We start from the raw sequence: 7,296 nt of genomic DNA, 5'->3' as shown, positions 1-7,296 counted from the left end.
TCCAAATGGAATGTGGATCAATTCAGATCAATATCATATGTTATACGAATATACAATTGTCAAATATCTGCTTGTTAATAATCTCCATATATCAGTCAGTGGTCGGGACGGTACATAGTTAAGTAAGAGTCCACTGTATGTTAGTGTCTAGAGAGTGGTGTAAGCCTGAGATGAACTCATTCTAATGTTTAACACTGTACCATGGTCATAGATGTGAACATCATTACTATCTTATTTCTTGAGAATATGGAAATGCTATAGGCTGTATTTAGCTTCATTATACTCACAGGAAGAGGACATCCCTGCAGTGCATCTCTCTTACACCCAAAAAGATACTGTATTAGTCAAGGTTTTCTAGAGTCACAGAACTTATGGGTAGTCTTTATATAGTAAGGGAATTTGTTGATGACTTACAGTCTGTAGTCCAACTCCTAAGAATGGTCTGCAGCAGTTGTGAATGGAAGTCCAAGGATCTAGCAGTTGCTCAGTCCCACAAGGCAAGCAGGCAAAGAAGGGAGAGTGAATCTTCCTCCTTCCAATGTCCTTAGGTCTCCAGCAGAAGGTGTGGCTCAGATTAAATGTCTGTGCCACCTGGATCTGGAAGTTGCTTTGTCCCAGATGACCTTGAAGTTAGAGATCTCCCTGTCTTAATCTTCTGGGATTCATAGCCACTGTACCTCAAGATCTCCAAGCCAAGATCCAGGTCAGAGTTCAATCCAGATATAGTCAAGTTGACAACCAGGAATAGCCACTACAGGCACCAACCTCAAAGCTCTACTGGCTGTCACTGAGCTATGATGGGCAGAGCATGGGAAAAGAAGAAAAGTGCTCTCGCACCCAGTCTGAGTCCACATGATCAGAACTCCTCGGCATAATGTTTAAAGGACACATTGACAAGTGTGAAAATGGGACAATTTTCTACCATCTGAGAGGAAAATGGGAATTATTGAACAAATACCATTATGTATGCTTCCACCAAGTTTCCCAAGGTTTGTTTGCCATCATGTTTGAGTTGCTCATAGCACTGAATGGAGTGAGGTGTAATGTAATGTACTCAAGCAAAAAGCATTAGCCAAAAGTATAACATTTTCTCAAGTTTTAGGGAAGGAGATTGAGGAATGTCTCCTACTCTCACCAGCCCTCTATTCAACAGGACCTCCCCCTCCCTGTCTCAAGCAAGACTTTTTATTCTTGTTATAGATCTCACTTCCTCCCCTCCCCCATTTCTAGTGTAATGCTTAGCCTTCAAGATCCAAACCCTTTCTCCACCTCTTAGAGGTGATTTCTGAATATCCATTTCATTAAACTTTTCCCTAGACTTGCATATCCACCTGTAGGTTTTAGTTCTGTCAGAGAGGGAGAGAGACAGTTGAGAATAAGACAACCTCCAATTTTGCTCATACCTACTTTCCACTGATACGATCTGATTAAACAGTTACGGATTTCTTACTTGATTGCATGAAATGGTAAAGCTAACAGAAGGAGGCTAGGATTAGAGTCACAGACCCCGTAAGTTTGCACGTCCTTGGCTGGGTGGTCTGGGATGATTTTCTCTCCTGGAGCTATAAGCAAGGAAGAAGGCTGATCTTTGCTGAAGTCTGTCTCCAAAGAAGGCGGATCTACATCATGACCTAAAGATTTTCTGTTTCTGGCATCTGTTACATTGTAGGCTGTTGGGAGCTGAATTTGTTTGGAAATCCATAGAGAGGCACAGGAAGATATGTACTTCAGAAAATGTGTGCTGAACACATGCTGAGGTTCTCCATCCTCTTAGTGGTTTGCAAATTACGAAGCTTTTTATACAAAGCATTAATTGTCAAATCAGATATGATAGGATGGATAGAGGAAGAGGATTCTATAACATACCACCTAAGAATCTTAACAAAAGGGACTGCCATGTTTTCCCTAAGTCCCTTTATTCATGGGCCTTTAGGTAGAATCTTTCCTTTGATCCTATCTCCCAGGAAACTTGGGCTTGTACCTGCCTGCTCCTCTTCCTTTGTTAGGCAGAGTATTCTGCACTAAGCCAGATACCAGCAAGAAGTTTAACTTACCAGAGTCTGTTTATAGCAAGGCAAGCCTCTTCCTACACAAGGATTCTCACACCATCTGCAAGAACCTAGAATCTTTTCCATATGTGTACCCTCCTTATTATTTGAGAGGTAATAGTGTTTCTGTTGAATTCAAGTATAGATTCAGATTCATCTATTTCTCAGATAATTGCAGAGTCTTTTTAAATGTCAGGTGGTGGGCTAGAAACAGGCTACAAAATGAGCCTGACCTATCCTTGGTGAGCTTACGCTGGGAAGCAAGCCTTCAGCCTGAAGCCTCAGTGTGATGCTAAGGTATGTGCTGACTGTTGGGAGCACACTTTGAGGAGTCTACCCACCTGCCTGCAGACAGGCAGAGCTAGGAAAGCGGTTCAGAGAAAGGTTCATTACAGCATCAACTGAATGGACATTCTGGGACCTTAAAGGGCAGTGGCAGCATTGCTGGGAGGAAACTTTGAGATTAAACCCTGGGGTAGGAAAGGGAGCACAGCTTGTCCCAGGCTACCCCATTTTACTGGCCTATGAGGGCACAGAAGAAGGTGACAAGGCTGGGGAAAGAAATAAACAGAGACACTGATGTGTGACGTGGGTGGAGGAGGGTGGGAGGCCAGGCACAGAGTGTTTGTTTAGGTTTTGACTCTTTAGAAGGAATTTCACCGGATGCAATACAAGCCCAAACCACACAAAACATCCGGATGAAAATTGCTGTTTGGTTTGTGTACAAACCCTATAGCCCCAAGTAGCCAGGCTTCCCTATGCTCCAGAGGTCCTGGGAAGGCTTGAACAGCCTGGGGTCTGGGTGGTAAGAGGGGAACCTCCGCAGTACTAATGCCCCACCTCCTGAAAGTGTTGGTTTTATCCCGAAGCACTTCCTTTCATTCTTGAAAACTTTGAAGACAGTACATACAGTATTAGTCAAGCCCCTTCTAAAGCCACAGTCCCATCCAGTATTTACCTTACGTTCTTGATGGCTTTCTTTCTTGTCGGGCATATGAATCTGAAGGAATAGACTAGATGATAACTTCTTTGAATAAATTACTATAAAATATTTAGCTTCAAGGAAAATAATCAACTACAATAATAATATTAAGAGCCCCAAACTAATTTTGGACTGATTTCCAGTATAATCTACACTATTCCAAAATTCTATACAAATTTTAAAGACTGAAATTTCTATAATTGCCAATTTGATTCTTTTTTAATAAACAGTAGATTCAACATAGCAAACGTATGATTTTTAAAATTAAGTATCAGAAAAGAGATTGATATATACAAAAAACAATTTTGATAAAAATGGGTGTCAAGTTTTGGTTGTGTATTCAACTATTGAAACTAATAAGCCCAAGTACAGAGGTTCATTCCTGAAATTCCAATACCAGAGGGTTGTGGCATCAGAATCTCTAATTCAAGTCTAGCCTGGACTACTGTGCAAGATCTAAGGCAGCTTAGATCTTGGACTATATGGTAAAAACTTGGCCTCAAAAACCAAGCAACCCTTCTTCCTCGGCGCTGCCTACGAGGTGGCTGCCATCCATTTTGCAGCATCATGGCTGCCCTCCGGCCTCTGGTGAAGCCCAAGATCGTCAAAAAGAGGACCAAGAAGTTCATCAGGCACCAGTCAGAAAATTAAGCAAAACTGGCGGAAACCCAGAGGCATTGACAACAGGGTGCGGAGAAGGTGCAAGGGCCAGATCCTGATGCCCAACATTGGTTACGGGAGCAACAAGAAACCCAAGCACGTGCTGCCCAGCGGCTTCCGGAAGTTTCTGGTCCACGATGTCAAGGAGCTGGAAGTGCTGCTGATGTGTGACAAATCTTACTGTGCTGAGATGGCTCACAATGTGTTCTCTAAGAACCGAAAAGCCATCGTAGAAAGAGCAGCACAGCTGGCCATCAGAGTCACCAATCCCAAGGCCAGGCTACGCAGTGAAGAAAATGAATAGACGGCTTGTGTGCATGTTTTGTGTTTTAATAAAATCACAAAAACTGCCAAAAAAAAAAAAAAACCCAAGCAACCAATCAAATAAGAAAACACATCTACATATCTCACCCCTGAGCCCCTCAGACACATACACATAGGCACACACACACACAGAAACATGGACACAAACAGAGACACATACAGACACACACAGAGAAAGAGAGACACAAAGAGAAACAGATAGGGAGAGAGAGAAGGAGAGAGGGGAGAGAGGGGGAAGGAGAGGGGAGAGAGAGGAGAGAGGGGAGAGAGGAGAGAGAGAGTAAACGCATGTTATGTGATGACATGTGATTACTGTGCACCAAGTGCAGTTTTGCTTACACCTTGCCATTTACCTTTAAGTAGACCCGTCCTGACCACCAGTGCCTGGCCACGATTAGTCATCATCCCCACCACTAGCAAGGCAGCAAGGAGGCTCCCTGACTTGTCTGACGAGCTTACTACCAAGCATCAGGGCTGGAATTTGAACCCAAGACTGTGTTAGAGAGGTGTTTTATTTCTCGTTGCAAGAATGGATGTTTTCTAATGATGGAGGGTTTTCATCCCTCCCTTAGACTAGGCCTTGGCTGTTAACTCTGCAAGTCAGCTAAACTATAAACAATACAAGGAGACTAGAATAGAAGCGATAGTTCATATTTGATAATCCTAAAATCTCACCGTGTCAAACTGTTGGTTGTTGGTACTGAGGGAAGTCTGAGTGTTCCTCCCAGCACCAGATTTTTTTTCTCTGCAGTGGAAAAAGAATAGCACAGTAACTAGCAGCTTAGCTTTGCATTTCTGATCTGACCTTTATTAGCATTTATGAGGTGTAAATACTTAGGTAAATTCATACACACACACACACACACACACACACACCCTGAGCTTTCCTGCCCTTGTCTCCAAAATGGGGATATCTTATCTACCCCGCAGTGGTAGTTAGTAGAGGTTTAAACTAGTCAACATCCGTGGGTTCCTGCCAAGCCTTCCCTAGGTGAAGAGCAGTGCCAATTATCACAAAATCTGCTGCCTCTGATACTATCACATCAAAATAAAAGCCACCACAGGTTAAAAGTACTGCAGTGGAGTTCTCAGGCATGACCCGGCAGTTTGTACACAAATGTCTCCTTATCGTTACTCAACACTGTTCGCTTGGCCTCTCTGAACACAGTTGGATTGTAAGATCGACAAGTGGTTCTGGTAGTAATGACTTGGGGAAGGGTTCGAGGGGAAGGAAGTGCCTTCTCGAAAAGGGTGTCCCTCAGAGTCAGGTGTCCACTTGGCCTTTGCTAGACTCCTGGAGTCCCTAATCGCTTCTCTCCTGCCCAGAAGCCTGGCTGCTGCCTTGAACTTGTGCCACAGGCTCAAAGATTATATTTGCCTTTAGAGCCCAGGAAACAGCCTGGCTTTCAGGCCCAGGGCCAAAGGTCTGAATGCTGCACACACTTGAACTCAACAGGTTTGTCCCCTTGTTAATTGGTTCTTCAATTGATTGATTTTTAGAACTTGAGGTTTCTCAGGATCACCCAAGCTTCCTTCTCTGGCAATCCCCTGAACAAGAGACTATTCCTAGCCAGGCATCACGTAGAACCTAGGTGTAAAGGGCCCAGTAATCCCTCCGACACATTTTGTGAGCTATAGTGGATGCCACAGATTCTTTGTTCTGTAAGAAATAAATCATTCCAGGCCTTTTCAGCATGAAGTCCGTGTATGGCTCACTGGAGAATTATGGAGAAGCAGGAAGCACTAGGCCTCTGTTCTCCTTGGCTGGCGTCTGGCCCTTACTTGCTTGGGTACTCCCAGTTCATCCCAGGCCTCCGAGTTACAGGCAGTTGCTACACAACTGAGCCCACACAGCAGACTAGAGAATCATTAGATAAGGCTTTTGTCCTGTCCAATCGGACGGGAGTTGGGAGGGAGGCAATACTAAACTCTAGGAAGTTTATATCTCCCTAAAGAACTCAGCCAGTGAGAACTAAAGGGGCTGAGCAATTGGATTAAGAATATAAAATCCACTTTTTTATGCCAAATTGGCACACTAGCCACTTTTGCCTTTTGCCTGGGATAACCCCCATCTTCTATGGAGTCAAAAATAAATCTCTCTAGTTTTTGATGCTCTGAGTCTTTAGTGCTCTTATTATGAAATGAGGATCATTGTTCCTCCCAGGTTTAAAGCATACAATTCATTGGCAATTATTAATATATTCCTAAAGTTGTGAAATAGTCACTAGACCAAATAATTCCTTTTTTCTAATCCAATCATTTAATAATGAGCAATCTCTACCAATTATCTATCTTTCTGGATCCAGTGAATCTTTTCCAAATGTATGCACACAAGGACAGAACAACGCTTTGTACTTACTATCAACTTAAGTGTATATAAGTTGCTGGTGCAAAAAATCCTGAATTTTGTTTGGGATGGTGCTTTTCAGGCTACGTAGTTTGCACGTTAAAGTAGGACTGTTAATATGAGTCAGACTCCTTTTTACCTGGATGTTTTCTCTAGCACGTTCACGAATGGAAGTGATGGTGAAATGCAGACTCCTCTGACACATGGTCACACTTCCTTCCCATCTCATTGGTGAGAGTATGTAGCACATACTTAGAAAAGTCTCCTTCCAGGGTGTCGTCATCAAACTTCTCAGCCCCCGTCGCCTATTAGTATTCTCACCAAGAATCAGTAGAAACATCAGTATTCATATTGCTCTCATTTCAAAGATCTCATGTTTGGCAAGAACTAGGCTTTTTGGCAGGAGTTAGGGGAGACAGAAGATGGAACCCATGCTAAATAGCATTTCTTCACCATACTCGTATCTTCAAATTAAAATGTTTTACATTTCTGTCATGCCATTGTGATGCTCTTTTTAAATATATGGATTTCTACTACACTGAACCCGATTACACAAATAGTTAATATTCCACTTCTCATCAGACCCGATTCTACAGCTGCTGTTGCTTCTGAACTGGTGAGCGCTGCGCAATAGAACAAGCCAGGGTAGACTATCTCCACAGCCCCTTCAGCTGCCTCAGGTCTAGCTCCCCAAAGGAAGGCTTTCTTCTGTATCCAATAAATAAATAAATAAATAAATAAATATCCCTAAAATAGGAGACAAGTGTACAGCATATTTTATGTATAAAGAAAACATCACAGACCATTGTCCGTGTAGAATCATTTTCCACTTGCGATGCAGGATTTATATCTGTGTAATAAATAACTGGATATGTGAAAACATGCTAGGCCAGAGCCAGGAGATCACCAGCCAGTCAACGCTGGTATAGACAGAA

General features: G+C 42.9%; 1 pseudogene; it reads left to right on the top strand.

Annotated features, from left to right (window-relative positions):
• The first annotated feature begins 3,551 nt into the window (after positions 1-3,551).
• On the top strand, positions 3,552-4,046 carry LOC127666738 (60S ribosomal protein L32-like; annotated as a pseudogene).
• Positions 4,047-7,296: the final 3,250 nt, after the last annotated feature.

Source organism: Apodemus sylvaticus, chromosome 16, assembly GCF_947179515.1.
Source record: "Apodemus sylvaticus chromosome 16, mApoSyl1.1, whole genome shotgun sequence".
NCBI lineage: Eukaryota > Metazoa > Chordata > Mammalia > Rodentia > Muridae > Apodemus > Apodemus sylvaticus.
This window is presented reverse-complemented; position numbering and strand designations above follow the sequence as displayed.